Source organism: Nicotiana tabacum, chromosome 13 (genome assembly GCF_000715075.1).
Source record: "Nicotiana tabacum cultivar K326 chromosome 13, ASM71507v2, whole genome shotgun sequence".
Taxonomy (NCBI): Eukaryota; Viridiplantae; Streptophyta; class Magnoliopsida; order Solanales; family Solanaceae; genus Nicotiana; species Nicotiana tabacum.
In genome coordinates, this window is record NC_134092.1 from 109606652 (window position 1) to 109632879 (window position 26228).

The 26228-nt window shown below is 39.0% G+C and overlaps 1 pseudogene; it reads right to left on the reverse strand.

Annotated features, from left to right (window-relative positions):
• Positions 1 to 983: 983 nt before the first annotated feature.
• Positions 984 to 16523, reverse strand: LOC107773534 (viridiflorene synthase-like; annotated as a pseudogene).
• Positions 16524 to 26228: the final 9705 nt, after the last annotated feature.

Genomic DNA, 26228 nt, shown 5'->3' on the forward strand with positions numbered 1-26228 from the left:
TAAATCACCTATTTTGGCCTTAAAATGAGAGAGATATGATGTTTTGAAGTTTTAAAAGAAATCTGAAAATTTCAAGGACATAAATGACATTTTCATAATTATTTACACCAGAAAAAAAAATCAGCAATAAGAAAATTTTCGTTTTAGCATCCAAAACTCATTTGGAAGCTCTCGGATACAAATCATATATGCATTTCAATCATAAAACACGTTACGAACATTCTTGCGCACTCTAAACACCGAAAAGAGATCATCGTGACCCGATATTGACCATGGTAAAACTTCAAATCCTTAGCTAGTTTCTCAACCAATTATCCAAAATACACTACAATCCCTAGGGACCCCATCCAATCATACCAACTAGTACAAATATGTTATCCAAACTTATCCAAAGCCTCAAAACACCCATGGAAACATCACCACAAAGAGTCGAGGCTTAAACCGAATATAATTTCTCTTAATTTGCTAAATCTTCATTGTTTTAAAAAAGTATTCGAATCACACTTAAATACTTTGGATTACTTCCAAACTTTGCATACAAGTTCAATTCAACTATATAAACCTATTCAAAGTCTCAGAACACCAATTGGAGTCTAATAACATCAAAGTCAACTCTTAGTCAAACTTATGAACTCTTAAGTTCTTCAAATTGTCAACTTTCGACAAATAGTGTCGAATTCTTCTAGGAATCTCCAAAATCAAATCCAAACATACGTACAAGTCCAAAATTATCATATGAATCTATCGGAACAATCAAAACCCGATTCCGAGTCTATTTACCCAAAAGTCAAACCTTGGTCAACTCTTCTAACTTAAAACTTCTAAAACGAGAATCATTCTTCCAAATCAATCCCAAACCGCTCGAAAACCGGAACCAACCATACATGCATGTCATAATATATAATATGAAGCTACTTAAAGTCTCAAACTGCCGAATGAAATGGTAAAGCCCAAAACGACCAGTCGAATTGTTACACCATCTTTCATTGAGTTCCCTGCATGTTAATGGGATTGACGAATAAGGCTTCAATTATAGATTTCACATTATTCTTTGGATTTCTATATCCATCTTCATTATTTGTGTAAACCACATCAATTAGACGTGTGAGATTTACGATAGGCTTCAAGATCTCAAATGGCATAGAATTAGTAGGCCTATTTCAGTAAGTTGTGCACTTTCTTCTACCACTGTTACATTGTGCTCTTTCATATAGCATTCTATTCCCTCTCTCTCTCTCTCTCTCTCTCTCTCTCTCTCTCTCTCTCTCTCTCATATATATATATATATATATATATATATATATATATATATATATATATATATATATATATATATAAAATAAAAGAAAAGAATAGATCGATCATAAAAACATTAACAAATTCTCATCTTGTTTGGAACTGAAACGTAATTTAATTTATATATCAATACCTTGTAAGTTGCAACGTCATCAATGACTCAACCAATTAATGCAGAAACCACAAGAATTTTAGGTTTATTCATCATCCAATCAAATGATGCCTTTGAAGCTGATTTCATGCCCAATAATGAAGCTGGAGCAAGTAGGTAATAAGTTCCAGTGATGAGTGCATTGCTTAGGTATTCTTCAAATGGTGGACTTTTCCCTTTGATGAACCATTGTGCTTCAGTGTAGTAACTCCTCCGGATTTCTTTCATCTATTCAAGAATTATAATAATATTAATTAAAATCATAAAATGAAAGGAAAATTATATATAATATTAGAGTTTTAAGTGATCATACAGCCTCTTTGACGTAATAAATTCCATTGAAACTTATATTTTGTTTCTTTACTTTGATGTCATATTCTTTGAAGAGATTAAAAAGAGTTGAATATACCGCTTTCGTATAAGTCGAGGGTCGATCAATTTCACTTACATCCAACCTGCCATGATTGAAAATATTTATCAAATATTTTCGTGAGTCTTTAGATGTGGGTTAGAAATAAAAGATGGATTTTTTCATACCGGTCGACGGCTTCTGTGAACACTTCTAGTTCATCAAGAGTACCATGTGAATCATATGTTCCGTCATTTACTGAAATCATAGCTACGCATTTTGCAAGCATAATTCGAGCACGAGAATATTGAGGTTCGAAATACACCCTTACGGCCCAAAAAAAGCATTCCACCGTTCTGTCTCTAAACATATGAAAGCTTAGATGCAAGATCCAAATCTTTCCACCACCTTCAAATTAAATAAAAGTAATATTTAGTTAGCTTAAATAATTGTTTACCCGAAAAACGGATAGAGTTGAATTTATACGTAGTTCTAAGAATATGTGGTATAACTTGGTACAAATTGGAAAAATAAGTAAAGATATATTGAAATTATCTGTAAAAAGAATGAATACAAACCCAAATTGAATAGAGAGTGATTGACAAGAGAACAAGATGAATTAATATCAAAAGCCCCAAAGAGGATAGTATTTGCTAGATGTGTAAATTTCAATGAATCTGAATAATGTTCAGATGGCCTCCTCTACAATTGATAACAACTCTTAATATAGTGGGGGAATCCCATTTTGGATATAATTAAAAATATATAGTGGAGATCCCATGATAGATTAATTAATTAATTTTTCCTTGATTCAAGCCGTGATTTCCGTCGAGATTCTCCCCCAATTACGGCTATAACGGCTTTTTTGTCTCTTGGCTCGATCTCGATCTTGACCGGTCTTAATCTTGATTGGTCTCTAGGTCTCGAACTCAATCTTGACCGATCTCGATATTGATCGGTCTCTTGGCTTGATCTCGATCTTGGTCGGTCTCGGTATTTGATCCGTCTCTAGGTTTCAAACTCAATTTTGGTCGATCTCGATATTGATCGGTCTCTAGGTTTCGAGTTCGATTTTGGTCGATCTTGATATTGATCGGTCTCTGGGGCTCGAGCTCGACAACCTATCTTCACGTCATGGCTCGATATTACAAAGATGAACCTTGGACCATCATATTCCAATCTCGATTAGTCATAAGAAGGGCAAACTCGATTTTGACCGTATACAGATAGTCCCCTCGTTTCTAGGAAAGAAGATTACGAGAAATGATATGAATTTCCGAATTTCGACTTGGTGGATGATGATGTCAGAGACGAGCCCAATTATGACGTACATTACAAACGTCTCATCAGTCCAGTTACCAAGGCATTAAATGTCTATCAGTCGTTGGTCGACCACTACCGATTTTGAACCGTCATTACCAGGCCTATAAACATTCAAATCCTCATCCTCATCCAAACTTTTCATTCAAAAAGCTTCTTCTCTATTCTTGTGTCTTCTTCAAAAAATCCCTCTGTTTCATACACTTTACATCATATACAACCTTAATTCTCTTTCCCTTTATTCATCAATGGTGAAAACCTCTAAAACGGTGCCGCAAAAAGAGGTCGCTTCTTCATCACGACCCGCCGGCGGTGAGGATGCAGCGAAGCCCCGCCCCGAGGAGTTCGTTCAGGTAGGGTGCACAATTGTCATTGATTTTAAGGTTGAAAAACCTTCTTCGATACCGGGCCGATGTGAGCCAATCTCGATGTACCATTGTTCAATCACCGAGAAAATTCTCGATAAAGTAAAACAGGAATGTAAGTGGGGCGACAAGCACGTGGTAGTCTCATCGCCTGAAGAATCAATTACTACCAACGTGGATGTATTCTTAAGTGTTTATACTTATCTTTTCACGTTGGGTCCATTAGACCCTGTCATCATCGCCTTTTGTAAGAGATACGACGTGACCCTTGGCCAAATCCACCCTTCGTTTTAGAGAATAGTGATTCTTCTCCGATTCTTCTCAAGCAAAATCGAGGGGTGTCTTTTCACCCTCGATCACCTTATGCGCCTTTATAGTCCCCAACTTTATCGAGGAGGGTTAATCAAATTTGCTCGCCGAGCTATCAAAGCACCGTTCTCGAGTATAGACGAGACTTGTGATTGAGGTTGGATGGGCCGATTTGTTTGAGTCAAAACCTCGGACCTGATCTCTGTCGATGACATGTCGTTTCCTGAGAAATGGAATATGAACGGTGAGTACTTACTTCCCTTCGAGTGTTTTAATTTGTGATTGCCTTTCATTTCCTTGATCTACTTTTTCTTTTCTGTTACAGTTGTGACTCGAATGCCGGAACCGATTCTAGACCTTAAACAGTGGGTTGAAGGTCTTGTGCTGCAGAGACCGTACTCTGAGCGCACTTGGGTGGAACTATCAAAGGGTCGATGGGAGGCCTGTAGTCATGGTAAGTCTCTTTCTTAGTTTGTTTGTCGTTCAATCTTCTTCACTTACTTACCCCCATTTTTTCCTTTGTAGGACTTAGGAAGGATGTTGTCATGAGGCCTCCATCTGGTGATGAAGAGGTTCCTGCCCCAAAGTAGGTTAAAGAGAAGAACAGAAAAGATGCACCAAGTTCCCCAGTCTCGAAAAAGAAAAAATCGGCGAAGAGAACTCACAAGCCCAAGGGGGGCTCAGATATCATACCTTTGTACTTGATCTATCGATTAAGGGATGAGCCCGATGAAGAAGAAGAGGAGTTAGACTGTGTGCAGGACAATGTTGTGATATAGCAATCCTCCGAATCGGCAGAGGTCAATAAGAGAGTTCTAGCAGTAATTCCCGAACAAGGAAAAACTGATTTTGTTCTGTCCCGAGATGAGGTGGTTGAAAGGGAGACCGAGGGCAGGACTTCTTGGGCAGAAGAAGATATCTTGAGGGACGAGCTCGGGATATTCGACATTACTGGATCCCCTCAGATTTTGGATGCCATGATCCGTGATGCCAACATGCTGGAGGGTCGAACTTACAAGGGTATTCAGGAGTCGACCGATATCCACGGCTTTCTGGATGGGCTTGAGTCTTCCAGTGGAGGATATTGTCGGGTTCAGTGGGTTGCCGATACTGAAGAAAGCACCATGGTCGGGTTCTATTGGGTCTTCATCAGGCCCAAAATTGGTGGATCGATTCCCGGCTCTGAGAGCCAATCTCAATTGTAAGCGGGAGATAGTGCTCTCTGTCCCGGAGGATGTCAGAGTTTTCTCTCCCCCTGTGGGGATTGCTAGTTACCTTCGGTCCTTTGTGACCGAAGAGGACCAAACCGTGATGAATGCGGTAGGATCCTCTTACCTTTTCAACGAGGCCCAACATGCTCTGAATCGGGTAATTTCGATGGTAGCTATGTTGTTTCTTTTTATATTTAGAGTTGTAAATAATTCTAACATCGTTTCCCATTTTTGTAGTCCTCGGTGTTGCATCACGAGGCTTTTCTCCGAATCTGGGAGGAACATGGGGCTAATGTTCGGAAACTTAGAAGAGTGACTCCTACAAACTTCTCAGTGAGAAGCTTTGGGAAGATTTGGCAATGGCTCGGGATGAGCACGAGGAGATGTCTGAGCAGGTATTCCGAATTCTTCACGATAGGGAAGACGAATTGGAGATAACCACTAATGATCCGATTCTGCAGGTTCGGCAAAGGCTCGAGCAGATCGGACGGCTCAATTCGCAGGTAGATGGGTTACTGGCCAAGGCAGAAGAATTCAAAAAGAATATGGACATCCTTGCCTCAAAAAAGGAGGTCGTTCAAGCTCAATTGGAGTCGGCTGAGGCCCAGCTTCGGGCTGCAAGAGAAAACGCCTTGGTGCAGATCGAAAAGATTTAGGAGCTTCAGCATCAGTTGGTCTTGGCCACTTCAGATAAGGCAGGCTTGGCCAATGAACTCGAAGTGGCTAGATCTGAGGTGGCCGAGGTTAATAAAAAAGCTGATGCTAAAGTGGCCCAGTTCAGGATCGACATTGAGGCCAATCAGGCCAAGGCTAGGAGTATGATCGAACATGCTAAATGGCAATCTTGGAGGGAAGATCTCGAGGAGGTCAGTGCTCAGGGCTTTGATGTTGCGGCCGAAATTAAAAATGCCAACGCGGAGGAAACCAAGGCACGAAGGCTGGCCTTCCCTGAGGAGGACTCCGAGAGCTCGGGCGAATCTAAAGACGGAGAGGATTCCGAGGGCACATCCTCCGATGAAGATTAGGCCACTTAGGACATTATGTTTCTTTCTTTTTCTGGGGCCGATTCGGCTTTTTGTAAAAACTTTCGAATATAATTATAAGGCTTTTCTTGCCCTTTTGGTTCTTGTGTTTTTCCTTTGTTGTTCTGTATTTTACAAAGGTCAAATTGTGTCCGAGGTTTAGACAATTTGATTGGAACTAAATTAGTATAGCCCTTATACTTTATGATCGAGTGAGTGCTTGCTCGAACTCGAAGTAAAGTAACCCTTAGGTATTTTGAGCGAGGATGGTCTTCTCGAACTCAAGGTAAAAAAAACAGCCCTTAGGATTTTGTAAAATGATTGTTCAAGGCTTTGTCCCCTTTTTTGCTTGAAAAAAGTTTATCATTTGTATTTGTAATGCCCTGGCATGAAATAAGGAATTGTTCGAGAGTTCGGACAATTTTGTACTCTTTAGAGTTTTTTAGGCTTAATATTATGGAAGCATTTTATGATTTTGCCGGGGTAGCCTTTTTCAGCCGATTTATGAAAGAATTCGAAGGCCTGTTTTGTTATGGAATTCGGACATCTCCGACCCGTGTTGGTTCGGCCGTAGCCTTTTTAGTTCGGGATTTGCCTCTTGGGCTTATTTTCCCATTTTACTTCAAGCTTGCCCGAAGTGTCACTCCCCGAGTGGGGTGGCCGTGGCCTAGAAAATCGAGGGTTGCCTAAAAGGTCTTATGATCCTGGAGTTTATATAATTCGATCTTGTTTATTTTTTGGTCGGCAGTCCCCAATTGCCGGGGTAATCATCGGCCCTTAAGCCTGCTTACATAATAGATCGAGGATATGAAATTGTAAAATAGAAGAAATTTTTGCAAGTTATGAGATATCGGTAAAGAAGAATACTTATCTTTATGAATAATTATACATGCGTACATGTTTTGTGCCAGGGCTCGATCAAACTACGCAGGCATGGTTCGTTTGACCGTTTGGCCCTTACAAATTTTTTCTATCGAGAGCATGTTCCCATGAAGTAACTTCTTTGTATCAAACTTGATATTCGAGGGTAATGCCCACCAGTATTCGAGGTTGATTGTAAAGAGGCCTCGGATACTATTGGATTATTCTAAGTTAGCATGATCAACGGTTGCCTCATTAAAAACCTCACCGGAAAATCTATTTGGGACAAAATCGGACTAAGGAAAAAAGAGTGCAATGCATGCTTTCAGATCTAAAGGCTTCGTGTTAAAGAATCCACCGTTGTTTTTTGGTCGAACACCTGAAAGGGTTAGTTTTGAAATACAAATGGACATGGGAGGGCCGTACCTTAGCAATAGTATCGTTTTAGGTGCGATATGTTCCAATTGTTCGGTAGTTGTTTGCCGTTTATTATACCGAGCTTGTAGGATCCTTTTTCGACGATTTCGAGAACCTGATACGGTCCTTCCCAGTTCGGACCCAGTTTTCCTTCATTCGAATTTCGGGTATTGAGGATGAATTTTCTTAACACCAAGTCCCCGATGTTAAAATATCGAAGACCAGTTCTTTGATTGTAGTACCTTTAGATCTGTTGTTTTTGGGCGGCTAATCGAACTAGAGCGGCTTCTCGTCTTTTGTCCAACAGTTCTAGGCTCGTACTCATGATCTCGTTATTTGACTCCTCAGTTGCATATTAAAACCTGATACTAAGCTCTCCGACTTCGACCGGGATCAGAGCTTTGGTGCCATAAACCAATGAGAACGGTGTTGCTCCGGTACTAGATTTCGATGTTGTTCGATATGCCCATAGGACCTCAGGTAGTATTTCTCTCCATTTTCCTTTGGCGTCGGTCAGTCTCTTCTTAAGATTTTGGTTGATGGTTTTGTTGGTTGATTCGGCTTGTCCGTTCTCGCTGGGATGATATGGTGTTGATAGGATCCTTTTAATCTTGTGATCCTCGAGAAATTTAGTAACTTTGCTGCCAATGAATTATTTTCCATTATCACATACAATCTAGGATTGCATCCCGAATCGACATATCATGTGGTCCCAAATATAGTCTATGACTTCCTTTTCTCTGATTTTCTCGAAAGCCTGTGCTTTAACCCATTTAGAGAAATAATCAGTCATAAACAAAATAAACTGAGCTTTACCTAGGGCCTATGGGAGAGGACCGACGATGTCCATTCCCCATTTCATGAAGGGCAATGGGGATAGGACCGAGTGGAGTAGTTCCCCGGGTTGATGAATCATGGGCGCACGCCTTTGGTATTTTTCGCATTTTCGAACGAACTCTCTTGCATCCTTGCCCACATCGGTCCAGTAATACCTTGCTCTGATTACTTTGTGAATCAGCGAATCGGCACCGAAATGATTTCCACAAGATATAGTTGGTATCTCCCGGTCCCAAACATATTGCCAATGGTCCATCGAACGTCTTTCTAAACAGCGTTCCATCTTCGGACAGAGTGAATCGTGATGCCTTTGTGCGCAGAGCTCTCGATTACTTTGGATCTGATGGAAGCTTCCCGTTCTTTAAGTACTCTATGTATTTATTTCTCTAATCCCAGGTTAAACTTGTGGAGTTTATCTCGGCGTGACCTTCTTCGATTACCGATCTCATGAGTTGTACGATAGTCCTCGAGTTGAGTTCGTCATCTTCGACCGATGAACCCAAGTTTGCAAGAGCATCGGCCTCGTTGTTCAGTTCTCGGGGTACATGTTTCAAGGTCCATTCCTTAAATCGATATAGAGTCACCTATAGTTTATCCAGGTACCTCTGCATTCGATCTTCTCGGACTTCAAAAGTCCCGTTAACTTGGTTTACCATGAGGAGGGAATCACACTTAGCCTCTACGACTTCTGCTCCCAAGCTTCTAGCTAGTTCGAGACCTGAAATCATGGCCTCATACTCGGCCTCATTGTTAGTCAATTTTGTAGTTCTGATAGACTGTCTAACTACATTACCTGTGGGTGATTTGAGCACGATGCCTAGTCCGGACCCCTTCGCGTTCGAAGCATCATCCGTAAAGAGGGTCCAGACTCCCGAAGATATACCCGATTTTATCAGTAGTTCTTTTTCAATCTCGGGTACGAAGGCCGGCGTAAAGTCAGCCACGAAGTCCGCCAAGATTTAATGGCGGTTCGGGGTCGATACTCAATATCGTACCAACTAATTTCTATGGCCAATCGGCCCGAAAGCTCGGGTTTGTATATAATATTTCGAAGAGGATAAGTTATTACAACACATATCGGATGACATTGGAAATATGGTTTTAGTTTTCTATAGGCGCTTATTAAAGCAAGCGCTAATTTTTCTCTAAGTGTGGATATCTAGTTTCGGCCTCACCTAAGGTTCGACTGACATAATAAATAGGGAATTGCGTACCTTGTTATTCTCGAACCAGGACTCCACTTACAACTATCTCCGAGACAGCTAAGTACAGGTAGAGTTGTTCGTCCACTTTCGGGGTATGAAGCAGCAGCAGGCTAGATAAATACCGCTTTAGTTCCTCCAAGGCTTGCTGGCATTCCAAAGTCAATGCAAAATTGCTCTTCTTCTTAAGTAGTGAGAAACTCGGTGGCTCCTATCTAAAGATCATGAAATGAATCGTCTTAGGGCGGCTATTTGTCCCGTTAGCCTCTGCACGTCATTTACATTAGCCACTATCGTAATATCTTCGATAGCTTTGATTTTATAGGGGTTGATCTCGATTCCCCGATTGGACACTATGAAACCAAGAAACTTGCCCGAGCCGACCCCAAATGCACATTTTTCGGGGTTGAGTTTCATATTGTACTCCCTCAGTGTATCAAAAGTTTCTTGTAAATGCTTTAAATGGTCATCTACTCTCAGTGACCTAACTAACATGTCATCAATATAAACTTCCATTGATTTTCCTATTTGTTCTTCGAACATTCGGTTCACTAGGTGTTGATTAGTTGCACTAGCACTTTTTAGACCGAATGGCATTACCTTATAACAGTAGGTACCGTACTTAGTGATAAATGAAGTTTTTTCCTGATCCTCCGGGCTCATCTGTATCTGGTTGTACCCGGAGTAGGCATCGAGAAAATAGAGAGTCGTGGCCGGTCATGGCATCGATCATACGATCAATATTAGGCAAAGGAAAAGAATCCTTAGGGCGGACTTTATTCAGGTCTTTATAATCTTTTACACATTCTAAGTTTGTTTCCATTCTTAGGGACTACCACCATGTTTGCTAGCCATTCGGGGTATTTTACTTCTCGAATGGATACTATTTTAAGAAGTTTGGTTACCTCGTCCTTGATGAAGGCATGTTTGACCTCGGACTGGGGCCTTCTTTTTTGCTTTACTGGATGGAATTTCGGATCCAAGCTTAGTCTCTGAGTGGTGATTTCCGGTGGGATCCCTGTCATGTCAAGGTAGGACCAAGAGAAACAGTCCATGTTATCTATAAGAAATTGAATAAGCTTTTTCCTAAGCTCGGGATTTAACCCCGTGCCCAGGTATACCTTTCGTTCGGGCAGATGTTCGATTAGCGTGATTTGCTCCAGTTCTTCGACCGTTGATTTGGTAGCATCGGAATTATCGGGGACCATGAAGGATCAAGGGATCCCATAATCATCATCTTCATCAGTCTTCTACTTCTCTAGTTGGGTCGAGTCTCACGTTTATGATTGCTATTTTGTATCCTGTTTTTCCTTCGAATTCGATCCCTTTGTCGATGAGAGCGATGATATCGGAATCACTTCATCGACGGCAAACACTTCCTTTGTAGCTGATTGCTCCCCGTAGATTGTTTTAATTCCCTCTGGTGTTGGGAATGTTAGAACCTGGTGAAGAGTTGAGGGTACTGCTCTCATGTTGTGGATCCACGGCCTCCCGAATAGGGCGTTATACTGTCGCCCTCGATTACATGGAATTTTATTTCTTGGATGGTCTCGTCTATATTTATTGGAAAAATTATCTCGCCCTTAGTAGTTTCATATGCCATGTTGAATCCATTTAATACCAGGGTTGCGGCCGCGACCTGGTCTTGTAGACCGAGTTGCTCTACGACCCTCGATCGAATGATGTTGGCTGAACTACCTGGATCAATTAACACACGCTTAACTCGAGTTTTATTCATAAGTACAGATATTACCAGTGCATCGTTATGGGGCTTCATGATACCTTATGCGTCTTCGTCATTAAAGGACAAGGTTCCTTTAGGTATGTAATCCTGAGCTCGAGATCGCTTCTCTCTTACAGTCGATACCTTAGTGCGTTTAGACACTAGCCCTTGGGGGACGTCGATCCCTCCGATGATCATGTGAATAATGTGTTGCGGCTCTTCTTGTTCGTTTTGTCTATTGAACTCTCTTTTTTTGAAGTGATTCTTGGTCCAATCACTTAAAAACTCTCGAAGGTGCCCTTCATTGAATAATTGGGCTACGTCTTCTCTCAACTGCCTGCAATCTTCCGTTCTGTGGCCATCGGTGCCATGATATTTTCACATTTGATTGGGATTTCTATGGACGGGATCGGTCTGTAGAGGTCGAGGCCATTTAGTATCTTTGATGCGTCCAATAGCCAATACGAAGGCGGATGCATCAATATTAAAGTTATATTCTGACAATCGCGATGCTTCCTTAGGTCCGGTATGCCTGTAGAAACCATTCTTGTTCATCAGCCCTCGAGACCCTTGGCCTCGATCACTTCTCTTTTCTCCTCGTATGGAATTGCGTCCCGGTTTGTTGCCCCTACGTTCTCCATTATACGGCCGGTATGGGTCCATGTTCGACCTCGGTTCTCGGTCGATGTCCCTTTTAATAACAGACCTAGAATCCAACTGGTCATCCTCGACTCTGATCTTCGATTGATATCGATTGTGTACATCGGCCCAGGTAACAATTGGGCACTCAATCAAGTTCTGCTTCAACTGCCATGAAGCCATTGAGCTTCATTCGTTCAGTCCTTGGGTGAAAGCTTGAACGGCCCAATCGTCAGTGATTGGTGGTAGATCTATTCGTTCCATTTGGAAACAAGATACGAACTCTCTTAGCATCTCGTTATCTTTTTGCCTTACCTTGAAAAGGTCCGACTTCCTGGCCTCGACCTTTATGGCTCCAGCGTGTTTTTTTATAAAAGAATCTGCAAGCATGGCAAAAGAATCGATAGAGTTAGATGGTAAATTATGACACCATATCATTGCTCCCTTTGATAGGGTTTCCCCGAACTTCTTTAATAATATGGATTTGATCTCGTCATCCTCTAGATCGTTCCCTTTAATGATACATGTGTAAGAGGTGATATGTTCATTGGGGTCGGTCGTTCCATTATATTTAGGAATTTCGGGCATGCGGAATTTCTTGGGGATCGGTTTGGGAGCAGCGCTCGGGGGTGGAGGGCTTTTGTACAAATTTTTTGGAATCCAAGCCCTTCAATATTGGTGGTGCCTCAGGAATATGATCAACCCTAGAGTTATAAGTTTCTACCTTTTTGTCGTTTGCTTCAATCCTCTTTTCTCCTGATTCTATTCATTTTTCAGTTCCTCGAGCATCTTAATAATTTCGGGATTAGTCCCCGATTCTTGTTCATTTGACCTAACTACAGGTGGCCCCGTCATTTGGGTGACTTCTCGGGATGGACCGGGCTCGGGCCTGCTTGGTGCCTGGGTTTGGCTCTGTAACTGAGCTATCGCTACCTGTTGAGCTTGCAACATTTAGAAAATCATACGCAGACTGATCCCGTCTTCTCCAAAATTTTGGGTATTTCGAACTACAGATCGAGTTCCACCATGAATGCTATTTTTAGGGTCAGAACGTTGGTTCGCCTCAATGGCCACATGTGAATTAACATCAATTGGCTCTACGACCCAAGTTCCAACGGGGTCGACGAGTGGCCTTTCATCCCCGGGCGTCAGATTGTTATTCTCATCTTGAAGGCCAGCTTCACTGTCGATAGGTCAGGCCATTAATTGAGAGTTCGTCATTTTTAATCTGAAATCAAAGACACTTCCAAGAGCAAGTGTAAAATAGTATGTTTTACAGAGATTCCTACCAAATAACCACTATTAATTTTAGCCCCACGGTGGGCGCCAAACTATTTACCTGAAAAATGGATAAAGTTGAATTTATACGTAGTTCTAAGGATACATGGTATAACTTGGTACAAATTAAAAAAATAAGTAAAGATATATCGAAATTAACTGTAAAAGAATGAATATAAACCCAAATTGAATAGAGAGTGATTGACAAGAGAACAAGATGAATCAATATCAAAAGCCCTAAAGAGGATAGTATTTGGTAGATGTGTAAATTTCAATGAATCTGAATAATGTTCAACTGGCCTCCTCTACAAATGATAACAACTCTTAATATAGTGAAAAAATCCTATTTTGAATATAATTAAAAATATATAGTGGAGATCCCATGATAGATTAATTAATTAGCTTTTTCTTGATTCAAGCCGTGATTTTCGCCGAGATTCTCCCCCAATTACGGCTATAACGGCATTTTTGTCTCTTGGCTCGATCTCGATCTTGACTGGTCTTAATCTTGATTGGTCTCTGAGTCTCGAACTCGATCTTGGATGATCTCGATATTGATCGGTCTCTTGGCTTGATCTCTATCTTGATCGGTCTCGGTATTTGATCGGTCTCTAGGTTTCGAGCTCAATTTTGGTCGATCTCGATATTGATCGGTCTCTAGGTTTCGAGCTCGATTTTGGTCGATCTCGATATTGATCGGTCTCTGGGGCTCGAGCTCGACAACCTAACTTCGTATCATGGCTCGATATTACAATGATGAACCTTGGACCATCATGTTCCAATCTCGATTAGTCATAAGAAGGGCAGACTCGGTTTTGACCGTATACAATAATACTCTACAATACATAGAACACAAATAAAAAAATAAAGAGCTTACTGAGAGAGTTCACTAAGTTCTTTCTTGTGTAGCACTTGCAACAAATTATAATCTAGTTTGGAAAGCCTCAATAACTTGTCATTTCTTGATTCACATTCTTCATATATTGAATTGTTAAAATGGGCTTCAGCTCTTGGAATGCCTCTATGTAGAGATTGCACGAGTGCATGTGTTACTTGTTTCTCAATAATAGAAGAGCTAATTAAGGAGGGTGTCATTTGTTGTAGATGGGCTTTTTTGAAGATAAAGAGCCTCTTCTAATATTTCATCTTGATGTTCCCTTACTTGTGCTGCTTGATGTTTGGCTATAATTATATATTTTTAGTGTATTACTTACCTTACATTTAGGTGCTTTAATGTTAAACTATATTATATTTGTGCTTAATTAAGTTTATTTTATGTATAGGTACGTTAAAGACGAAATTAAAAAAAAAATAAAAATTTTATGTGTATTTCATACACTATAAGAATGAAGTTGTAATTATTTAATTAGAGAACAAAAGAAATCAAAAGAAGACAAAGAAGAATTGAAAGAAGCAAGGGAGAAACGAGAAAGAGAAGAAATTGAAAAGTGAGTTGAGCAAAATGTAAACGCAACAGAAGCAAAAGCAGGAGACGCGACATTTGCATCTTCGCGTTTGGGCACGCGACGCGTCGGTTGACGCAAGTTGCTTTGCGCGTTTCGTGTGGCGATGCATGGTCCGGGTTTTAAGCCCATTTTGTCTTCTATTTGATTTTGAACTTGGCTATTTCATCTAGGTCTTTAACCTACACATATAAATAGTCATTAAATATCATTTTTACGGAGAGGGGACTGAGATTAGATCTGGGATTTTGACCTAAGGAGGCAAGAACACACTAGGAGCAAGGCGGGGAATTCTTCTACGAGTTTTTCACTTCCTTCTTCCTATTTCGATGATTGGTTATAAATTTTAGTATTGTAGTTTTGCATACTATTATGAATAGCTAATTTGTTATCTAGAGTTTTGATGGAATCTATTGAAGGATGATTTTCTTGTTACGTTAATATAGATTTGCCGTAGTATTTTCTCTGTTTGTTCAACTATAATATTATTGTGATTGATTGAAGGGCCCTCAATTGAGCTGTGCCTATTTAGTATGTATTACTCGGGAGAGAGTGCATATTTAAGTAGTTGTTGAACAACATCACTCTTAACGTATATGAAGGATCAATACGGAAGGGTTTAAAGGTGGGATTAGGGAGAACGAAACTTTGGTGCGATCTGAGTGAGCCGTACTTAATGCCAGCTAGCGTAATTCGGGAGAATATGTCTAGTAAATTGTGGTAATTACTCGGAAGAGAATTACGACAGTCAGAGTGCTCATGATCGATAAAGAAGATTTAGGCAAATTTATAGAAAACGTAGAGGAAAAGATTCCGACAATTGGGGAAATAATAACTCTAGACCTCCTTAGTCTTGTCTCAAATTTTATCATTGTTAGTTGATAATTTTACTGCTTTATAATAGTTGTTAGTTAATTAGTTAGAAATAAATATTATAATCTCTATAATTAGAAAATTGTTTGGACTTGTGTTTTTTAGCAATATTGAACAGTTGTAGCTAAGCCTTAGTTCTCTGTGGGATTCGACTCCAGACTTGTAAATCGGATTATATTTGCAACGACCGCTTAGTCCTTTTTATAAGGCATAGTTGGGCGTGATCACTACTTCATACAGATTTAGCATACCCTTTACATCTTTAAGTAAAGTTTCCTTGAATTTTCCACTGTTGTCCTTGAACTGGTTGAAATGATATAATTCACAAAATATTTTTGTTAAAACAAACTTAAAACATTCATTTAAATTAAATAAAATTGTAATATGTACACATAAAAATATATACCAGAAGAGATTGGATAGCCATGTTGTCTAAACAATCGAAAATATAACGCAACATTATATAGTTCATCCTCTTCATGAATGACATTTAGATTAACCAACTAGCCTATTTGATCTTTTACCTCCTCTTCAAAGTGATCCGAAATACCAAGGCGTTCAAGAATATCAATCAAATGTTTACGGTGTCACTTCGAATACTCATTATTATGTGCTTCACTTCGTCTTTCAAAGTTTCAACCTTCTCTATATTTTTCTCGGAGCCCAGTAACTAATGCTCATTGCTAACAATTTTGTCAAAGTAGTAAATAATAAATTTGATTCGTGGAAGTAGCCACTAATGTTTGCATTAGGGTAGGCTGTTTACATTACACTCCCTGGATGCGACCCTTTTTCCGACTCTGCATGAACGCGGGATGAATAATTTATACACCGAATTGTCCTAATAAATAATGAAAAAGGCTGACTAAAAGAAATAGAGAAGCCGATAATAGTTAGTTAAATACCTGATTATCCATAGCAGAATAGCTAATGATATCTCCCCACAGACTAGGTGAAAAATTTGCTGCCGGGCGAATTGCCCCGTTTTAATGATTTCCAGCCAATGATGTCATTGTTGCCATTGAGGAATTGGAACAAAAATCTGAAATTTGAATCTGGAGTGATGAGTCTGCTTTGCCATTGGTATGTATCATTATTTAAGTATATAGAGAACTAATATCTAATATGGGTGTTATGTGCTTAATCGAAGTTAAGCACAATTCTGTAGAGATCTAAGAAACCAAGAGAGTGAATGGCTTCTGAACAGTCTTGTTCTAGAATTTAGGAGTTAGTGAAGAAGAGTAAATATCTATTATTCGGAATATCCCCACAATTCAGCTGGTGCTTTCCTTTTATTAAAATCTCACTAACATCTCCTAACCACCTCCTAACTACCTTCAGGCGCTCAACTAACTATAACTAACTTTTCGAGTACAAAGACTGTTATGCCCCTTACTAACTATTTACAATGACTTCTATTACCCTTAACTACTTTGGTATATAACAAATCCCCCCGCTAAAAGTCCTTGTCCTCAAGGACAAAGGCAGGAAATTCTTGTTTAAAGCTATGAGCATCCATCCAAGTGCTGTCTTCTGCTGGGAAATTGAACCACTTTACTAGGAATTGTGTCACAGTTCTGCTTCCTTTAGGCACAGTTCTGGATTCCAAAATTGATTCAAGTTCCAAGATAATATACCTATGAGGTGATAAAGCTACTGGCAGTTCAGCAACCACAGGGCCAGCTCCAATATGCTTCTTCAGTTGTGATACATGGAAGGTGGAATGGATCTTAGCATGAGCAGGTAAATCCAATTGATAGGCCACAGAACCAATAGTTTCATCACCTGAAATGGCCCAAAGTACTTGGGACTCAGCTTGTGATAGGAGTGACCTTTTAAAGACATTTGTTTGTAAGGTTGCAACCTTACAAAGACCATATCTCCCACTGCAAATTCTTTGAAGGACCTTCCTTTGTCTACCTGTGACTTCATCCTTGATTGTGCTAGCTGCAAATGGTGCTTCAAAAGTCAGCTGGTACTTTCTTTTTCCTGTAGACTTCTATCAACTACCTCCACTAAAGAGCTGTAAGTGATATATGGCATATGAGTGGGTGGCTTCTGTCCATATAGAATTTCAAATGGAGTCAGTTTAGTGGCAGAGTGGTATGTTATGTTATACCACCATTATGCTATGAATAGCCAGTGTGTCCAATCCTTTGGTCTGTCATTACACATGCACCTGAGGTACCCTTCTACACATTTGTTCACTGCTTCAGTTTGCCCATCTGACTGAGGATGATAATCTGTTGAATGATGAAGTTGAACTTCTTGTACCTCAAAGAGATATTTCCAGAACTTGCTTAAGAACACTACATCTCTGTCATTAACAATAGTCTAGGTAGGCCATGTAGTTTGTAGACATTCTCCATGTAGGCTTGAGCCACTGAAGTTGATGTGTAAGGATGCTTCAAACTGATGAAATGAGCATATTTACTTAGTCTGTCCACTACTACTAAGATTACTTATTTAATAAAGGACTTAGGTAGGCCTTTAATAAAGTCCATGCTGATGTCATGCCACACTCTTTCTGGAATGGGCAATGGTTGAAGCAGTACTGGGCTACTCACGTTTTCTCCTTTACACCTTTGATAGGTTTCACATCTTTTAATATGTTCATAAACATAAAACTTCAGCTTCCTCCAATAATATAGTTGATGGATCCTCTAAAAGGTTGCTATCATGCCTGAGTGACCTCCAATTGCGTTGTCATGTAAAAAGTACAATATTTGCTCCTTTAACTCTTTATCAGCACCCACTATTATCCTTCCATTCATGTATAGAACTCCATCCTTCAGCATATAGGCAGGTTTAGATAAAGGGTCTTGAGTCAGTTGGTTAATCAGCTTTTGCAAATGATGATCATTGACATAAGACTCCTTTATTTTATCTTAGAAGTCAGAGTACACATATGACAATGTTTGCAGTTATGGTTGGCTTTCAAGTAATCTAAATAGAACATCTGCCACCTGATTTTCTTGTCCCTTTTTGTATATAATAGTGTAGTCGTACCCCATCAATTTGGCTAACCATTTCTGCTGACTAGGTGTAGAAATTCTCTGCTCTAGGAGGTATTTGAGACTCTGATGATTAGTTCTCACAGTAAAGTGTTTTCCAATCAAGTAAGGTCTCCATTTCTGGATAGCTGTCACTATAGCCATCATCTCCCTCTCATATACTGATAATAATTGGTGTTTACTTCTCAAAACCTTGATCATGTAGGCTAAGGGATGACCCTTTTGCATCAGCACTGCTCCAAAACCCACTCCAGAAGCATCAGTCTAAATGAATAACTCTGCACCAAAATCAGGAAGTACTAACACAAGGGTGGTAGTAATTGATGCCTTCAATTGTTCAAATGAAGTAGCTGACTCAGTCCATAAAAATTTATCTTTCTTGAGCAATTCAGTTAGTGGTCTGGCTATTACTCCATTTCCCCTAACGAACCTCTTATAATAACCTGTTAAGCCCAGGAATCCTCTCAATTCTTTGGCTTATGGAGGAGTAGGCCAGTCTAACATAACTTTGACTTTACCAGAATCAGCAGTTACCCCTTCTTGAGTAATCACATGCCCCGGGTAATCTACCTATGTTTGACCAAACTGACATTTACTTAATTTAACAAATAAGCAATTGTCTTGTAAGAGTTTGAATGCCTGCTCCAAATGCACTAGGTGATCTGACCAAGAGGGGTTGTATACTAATATATCATCAAAGAACACTAGGATAAATTTCCTCAAATAGGACTGAAAAACTGTGTTCATTAAACTCTGAAAGGTGGAGGGGATATTAGTCAAACCAAATGACATAACTACAAATTCATAATGCACATTGTGTGACCTGAAGGCTATCTTGTCAGTATCTATATCATCCATTATAATTTGGTGGTAGCCAGACCTTAAGTCTATCTTAAAAAGGTATTTGGAACCCCTAGTTCATCTAACAGCTCCTCTATACTTTTTCATTGAAAATTTGTCCTTGATAGTATTGTTGTTTAATTATCTATAATCAATACAAAGTCTCCAAGTACCATCTTTCTTTTTAACCATGACTATAGGAGAGGAGTAAGGACTTACACTTGGTCTGATTACTCCAGAGTCTAGCATTTCCTGGATCATCTTTTCAATCTCATCTTTTTGTGTAGTTGGATACTTGTAGGGTCGTACATTAATAGGAGAGACTCCTTCCTTTAACCCTATTATGTGATCATGGCTTCTGTGTGGAGGCAATTGTGTAGGTGTTTTAAAGAGGTCTAAATACTGATCTAACAACTTTTGTAGGTCATTAGAAACCTCCAACTGCTGAGAAAGAAGGAACAGACTCTCTTGTTCATTGGTTTGTATGTGAGCCACAAGCATCATGCTTAGTTTTCCAGACTTATTCAATAATTTTCCCATTCTTTGTTCCACAATCAATCTAGACTCTTCTGGTTGGCTTCCTCTCAATGAAACCTTCTTACCTCCAATACTAAATTTCATTTTTAGTTATCTGAAATTCCACCTTGTGTCACCCAAGGTAATGAGCCATTGAATGCCCAGAACCACATCAGTTCCACCTCCCCCTAAAGGCATTACCAACATATCTGACCTAAACTCCACACCTTGCATTTTTCAGGCCACATCTTTGCTCATTAGTGAACTGTAAATCCTGTTTCCACTAGCTACTGCTACAGAGAAGGTTGGGATTCAGTCTAATCCGCACCCCAATCTCTTAGCAAAATACAGATCCATAAAGTTGTGTGTTGACCCTGAGTCGATCAAAACATGTACCACATTTCCTTTTACTCCTCCTCTTACCCTCACGGTCCTGTAATTAGTGGTGCCATCAAGAGTATGCACTGACATTTGAGAACTTAATGGAGACTCATTACCCTCAGTTAGCTCAACCAAGCTTTCTTCTAACTCATTCCTCCACATCTTCATCCACTTTAAGAATGAATAGTTGCTTCTTTTTTTACAGTTATGCCCAAGAATATATTTCTCATCACACCAACAACATAACCATTGTGCTCTATTCTCATCCATCTCTGCAGGGGTCAATCTTCTTGAAGTTTTCATTGTAGGTCGACCTGAGTTAGTCATGAATTTGCTTCCTTATGCTCCTCTACTACTATTATTACTCGAGTTTTGAGAGTAATTCCTTGACTGCTAAGAAGAGTTAGGACTGAGAAGCAGAGGTTTGGTGTTCCTTGAAATTAGTTGATTTTGTTCCCTTTGCAACTTTAAAGACAGTTCAGCCAGTCTAGCTAAACTTTAAGCCCTCGTGAGGTTTCTAGGTGTAAGCATACGCACTTAAACCTCAATATCAGGCCTCAATCCCTTTAAAAAACCTAATTGGATATTCCTCACTCAATTCAACATGATTAATCATTCCAACAAATTTATCCACAAATTCTTATACAGAACCAGTTTGCTTTAAGGAAATTAACTCAGCCATAGGATCATCATACAGATTATCAGCAAACTTTAGTTGAAGGGCTCGAACATATCGTTCAAGTTGGGTAATCTGTCCATCCTTGCCTTCAACAATGATTTATGCCATTGTAGTGCTCTCCCTTCCAAATTAATTGCTGCTAACGTCACCTTAAATGTAACAGCCCAGCCTGCTAGTGATATTGTCAGCTCTGGGCCTAGGCCCTCACGAGTTTAAAATGTGTCACTGGGGTCTAAGGCTTATTAACTTATATACCCAACATCCCTCTTGTGTTTTGCCGATGTGGGACTCTCTCTAAAGTCCGGGGTGTTACATACACCCCCTCTTATAGACTTAGAATCCTCGCTGAGGTTTGCCCCACCGCATGGGATTCGCCTAGACTCAGCACTGAGGTTTGCCCCACCTAACCAGGATTTACCTAAACTCAGTTGAACTCTGACCCACCATCGGCAAAGCTGACACAAAAATGGCTCTTATACCATCCATTGTACTCAGTGAGTCTCAACGACAGGGGACAGAACTTTAATAAAATATACATTATAAGCAAAGATTCTAAAGGCATGAAAAACATAACGCTTCTAAGAACAATTTTAAAATAATTGAATAACAACAGTGTATGAGTATTCTAAAAGAAATTATTTTCTTTTTCTTTCTTATCTAAAAAATACTTCACTTTATTCTTCGGGAGTTCCAACTATCCTTACTTATTTATGTCTTACTGTATGATCGGCATGGGTTCGATCCCAACCTGATCAAATAGGCCCAATCCACGAGATGCCACCCGCTTCATGGTTCTCAGCTCTCATGTATGATACCTTAGCCTGGCTAGGCAAATTTTCAGAAATAAGACCATTGGCTCGTGTGCTCCCTACTTTGGCACAAGTAGTTTCAGGAAGTCAACGCCTTGATCGGTACCCTCGGCCTGAACAATGACTCCTTTTCAGAATAGAGGATACTCCCAAAAAAAATACTTTAATAATAAATTATTCTGTGCGACCTCGCTAGGATCTAAATCAACTTCTCAACTTTCTTGCCCATTCAAGTCTAAATCTTTTCTGGAACATCCTATACGTACTCATACTGATATTCTTAAATGTAAAGCATGGCATAAGCATGAAATAAACATTCAAAAGTATTTCTAAAAATTCTTGCTTCTTCATGAATTTTTAACATGAAAATGGCATATAAGAATAACACAAAAAATAAATCTTAAAATTTATGCACATATATCAGAATAAATCATCTAAACTTTAGCTAGAATAATTCTAAGTTAATAGGTACTCACTCACTCCAATTAAGTACATATTAACTCTTTAAGCAATTCATCAAGCACCTTGTATGTGTGTTTTTGTGAGTTAAACCACTTTAGTAAAGGGTTATATCAACTTACCTCAAAACTCCTCGAGCCAATACGTAGGCCTCAGTCCTATATATACCCGTCAAACAATCGATTCTACAACAACCTGTGCATTTTAAATAATTTTAAAGTTTCACACCTAAACATGAAATTTACTGTTGATACAGAGAAAGAAGGAAATTAACTATTCAATTCTTACCTACTACTACTGTAGGATAATTGACAATAAGGAATTTGATATACCTGAGTTCAAGAATTAGTAATTTGTAAAGAACCCTAGAAGTTTCCGTGCGTGAGTAATTTCGTAGTTGCCTCTGTTTCGTGTAAGGCGTTAAGCCTTTTGCTCTGCGTGATAAACGGAACTTACGTTCTGTTTTGTTTAAGGCATTAGGCCTTTTTCCTTCCAATACCCACTTTATGGGCTTTAGTCACAAGACTCCTTTTTTGTTTTATTTTTTTCTTCTTCTTCTTTTTTTGTTTTGACTTAACTAGTATTTAATTATACCCACTGTTAATAATTAATAATATTAAAATTACTAATATTCTCCTAATTGTATATCTAATTATTTATAAATAGAGAAGTAACTCAAAAGTCAACCACAAGGGTTTAAATCCGTAATACAAGTATAATTTTTATTCACTCAAGGCAAGATAAAAAAAATTAAATTCTATATTTAGCGTATGTTGAAACTTTTATAGAATTGAGGAGTGTTACAATCTTTCCTCCTTAAAAACATTCATCCTCGAATGTTGCTAGGACCTTATTCTTAAGCTAACAATCATTCCTTAAGTCCTTGAACTTCTTAAGTTTTCTTAGCATTACTCACTTTCCCAAGGGACTCAAAATTTTGGCTAACTCCCTAAATTTTCAAACATTTTGGCAGAGTCTCCCCTGTAAATTGGACTATCCAAAAAATATCCCTATCACCAATACCACAACTACACTAAAAACTACAAAATATACCATAACAGACCATTCATAGGCACCATACACAGCTCATAAACTAATTACTCACACTCAGGCAAGGAAGTATCACAATAAACCAACCAAACTCTAAAGCACAATACTTCAGCAGAAAGTAAATAACTTTAATGAATTAAATGTACTTTGGCATGGCACTAAGTTATTTAATAACTAAATATACTCTGACAGAAACTAAATTACTTCAACAACTAAGTATAATCTAGCAAGGACATAAACACATGCTAACTTGTATTTAATAAATGAAATATAAATGTCAAGACAAACCTAGGTTCACATACCTTGTTCCTCAAATAAATAAGAATACTTCTTCTTCTTCATATCTTCCATGACCTCCCACGTAGCCTATTTTGAATCATGATTACTCCACAAAACTTTTACCGATGCTATATCTTTTGTTCTCAGCTTTCTTATTTGCCTATCGAGAATTTCTATAGGTGCCTCTTCATAAGTCAAGACTTCTTTAATTTCTATGGTATCGATAGGTATTATATGCGACTCATCATGTATATACTTTCTAAGCATTGACAGATGAAAGACAGGATGAACAAAGGACAATTCAACAGGCAACGCTAGTTCATAAGCCACTTTCCCCTTCTTTTCTATAATCTCATAAAGCCCGATAAACCTAGGACTAAGTTTCCCTTTCTTACCGAACCTCATAACTCATTTCATTGGTGAAACTTTCAAAAACACCTTATCACCAACCATGAACTCTAAGTCATGATGCCTCTTGTCAGAATAAGACTTTTGACGACTTTGAGCCACTTTCAGTTTTTCTCTGATTAGATGGACTTTCTCTAAGGCCTCACAAACAAACTCTGGACCAATCAAAGACACCTATGCTGGTTCAAACCAACCCACTGGAGACTTACATCTTTGCCCATATTGTTACATCCCGAATTTCGTACGTTAAAGTTTCGTCATAAGTTAATCGAAGTAGACTCGGGGATGAGATTATTTTTGAGGTTATAAGCACTTATACTGTTTATAACAGGCGATAAGTAAGTGTCGTGAAGGTTAAAGGGTAAACGAATCAAAGAAAATGAGTTTCGTTGAGGGTTGTCAATTTGGGATAAAATACGATTCGGGCTATAATACCCGGTATTTATGGACTAGTGTCATACAAGATACCACATGACCATGATAGTAAGGAATGTAAAGTATGTTAAAAGTGAGTAGTATTTTAAGTAATTTGAGATAATTCTTAATTATGTGGATAATTGGGTAATTAATAAATTTTGGTGGGAGATAATTAAAAATTCTTGGATAAATAACCTCACGTGGCAGCTTTTGCCTTGGAAATATTGTGACTCTTACATTCATTAAAATAGGTGGCATGAATCAAAATGAGACTTTGAGAAGGGATAGTTGGCGGTGGCAGTATCTAAAGGAAGGAAACATAGGAGTTAATTCCAATTCCTTCCAATCACTTCAAATTTAAGGAACATCTTTTGATGAAGGGAGATATTGTATTTTCTTGGGTGATCCGCAAAAACTAAGAGCAGACTCCAATCTATCTGCGGATTTCAACAACGGCGAGCTATAAAATATTGAGGTATGTTAAGGTTAATCCTTCTTTCTTTTAGCATGATCCAAGTAACGATACGTAAACGTAATGTTATTTTATAAATGGTTCTACTCTTAGTAACTAAGAAGGTCTACCTTATTCCTATAAAATGATATTCAAGCATGTCTAAGTATGTATCTAGTTCCCTATTGAGGTATTTGATAAAGATGTTAATGTTCATAATGGTATTATATGCATCATCATTTACCACCGAGCTACGGCAGGTTGGGCAGTTACACATTTACCACCGAGCTACGTCGGTAGGGCAGTCATGTATTTACCACCGCGCTACAGCCGGTCAGGCAGTTACCACTGATCAGTTGGGCAGTTAACGTCACGAGAATGATGTAATCAGAACCATTATATTGTATTTTTATTTATATATATGAGATGGGTCTTATTTTATATGTTATGGCCCTCAGCGGCAAGTCAGAGGTTATAAGTTGACTTTTATCCCTCTCCTGAGATAGTATCTTATTATTACGTTTCATTTCTGCCTTACATACTCGAAATATTCTTTGTACTGATGTCCCTTTTCCTGGGGTGTTGTGTTTTATGCCACGCAGGTGTAGATAGGTGAGCTGAGGACCATCCACTATAGGCTACCTCCGGATATCAGCTTTTGGTTGGTGAGCTCCACTTCTTCCTGGAGTATTGCCGAGTCACGTTCTATATATGTTATTTTATTTTATGAAGATGTCGGGAATCCTGTCCCGACTTATATATTATGGTCATGTTTTCTTAGAGGTTTTGCAGATAGTGTCCTTTGTATAGTTTTAGGTATGACATGTCAACGGCCTTGTCGGCCCCTATGTATATATATAAATCTTTTTGAATTAGTTATGTGAGTTAAGTTCTAATATTGTTAATTATATATATATAGATGTGGCATATCCATGACGAATCTTATAGTAAAGAAGGACAACGTACATGGTGCTCGGTTGAGTAGGCATTGGGTGCCAGTCGTGGCCCTCCAATTTGGGTCGTAACACATACAACGCTTCATAAGGAGCCATACCAATGTTGGTCTGATAGCTGTTATTGTAAGCAAATTCTATAAGTGGCAAGTGATTATCCCAATTACCTCCAAAATCTATAACACATGCACGCATCATATCTTCGAGAGTCCTAATGGTCATTTCTGCCTGACCATCAGTTTGTGGATGGAAAGTGGTGCTCAAATTGACCTTGGTACCTAATATTTTATAGAATGCTTGTCAAAAATGCGCCGTGAACTGAGGGCCTCTGTAAGATATAATTGAAATTGGAGTACCATACAATCAGACTATTTCTTTGATGTACAACTGCACATACTGCTCTGCGGAATCTGTTGTCTTTACTGGTAGGAAATGAACGGACTTTGTGAGTCGGTCTAAGATAACCCAAATTGAATCATGCTTACGGTATGTGCGAGGCAGACCTAATACGAAATCCATATTAATCATCTCTCATTTCCATTGTGGTATCACTATATCCTAAGCTAGGCCACCAGGCCTCTGATGCTTGGCTTTGACTTATTGGCAATTCAAACATTTGGCCACATGATCTATTACTTGCTTCTTCATGTATTTTC